Raw genomic sequence first — 1,206 nt, forward strand, 5'->3', positions numbered from 1 at the left:
TTAAGTGTATAGTTCAGTAGTGTTAAGTATATTCATTGTTGTGCAACATACTTTTTCATCTTGCAAAACTGAAACTCTATATCCATTAAACACCAATTCCCTTTCCCTCCTCCCTCCAGCCCTTGGGAACTACCTTTCTACTTTGTTTTTATGATTTTGACTGCTATAGATACCTCATGAGTGGAATTATACAATATTTGTCCTTTTGTGTCTGGCTTATTTCACTTAGCATAATGTCCTTGAAGTTGATCCATGTTGTTACATGTGACAGGATTTCCTTCCTTTTTAAGGCTGTATAATATTCCATCACAAAATGCATACACTAAAATTTTTTATCCATCTGTCGATGTACACTTGGGTTGCTTCTACCTCTTAGCTATTGTGAAATATGCTGCAGTGAACATAGGTGTGCAAATATCTCAAGATCCTGCCTGAATTCTTTTGGATATATTCCCACAAGTGGGATTGCTGGGTCATATGGTAATTTGATTTTTGATTTTTTGAGGAACCTGATACTATTTTCCATAATGGCTGCACCATTTTACATTTCCATGGTGCTTAAGTGTTCCAGTTTCCCCACATTCTTGCCAACACTTCTTATTTTCTGTTCTTTTGCTAGTGGCCATCCTAATGAGTATGAGGTATTATTTCATTGTGGTTTTGCATTTCTTTTTGATTAGTGATGTTAAGTATCTTTTCAGATGCTGTTGTATATCTTCTTTGGAGAATTGTCTATTCAAGTCCTTGGCCCACTTTTAAATGGAGTTAATGGTTCTTTTTGTTATTGAGTTGTAGAAGTTCCTTATATATTCTAGATATTAATCCCTTATCAGATATATGATTTGCAAATATTTTCTCCCATTCCATAGGTTGCCTTTTCACCCTGCTGATTGTTTCTTTTGATGTGTAGAAGTTTTTAAGTTTGAGGTAGTCCCATTTGTCTATTTTTGTTTTTGTTACCTGTGCTTTTGGTGTTGTATCCAAGAAAATTATTACCAAATCTAATGTCCTGAAGCTGTTCCCCTATGTTTTCTTCTAGGAGTTTTATAGTTTTAGGTCTTACATTTAGGTGTTTAATCTATTTTGAGTTAACTTTTGTATATGGTGCAAGGTAAGGATCCAAATGCATTTTTTTGCATGTGGATATCCAGTTTTCCCAACACCATTTGTTGAAGAGACTTTCCTTTCCCCAGTGTGTAGTCTTCA

This window comes from Hipposideros armiger, unplaced genomic scaffold, assembly GCF_001890085.2.
Source record: "Hipposideros armiger isolate ML-2016 unplaced genomic scaffold, ASM189008v1 scaffold_556, whole genome shotgun sequence".
Classification (NCBI taxonomy): domain Eukaryota; kingdom Metazoa; phylum Chordata; class Mammalia; order Chiroptera; family Hipposideridae; genus Hipposideros; species Hipposideros armiger.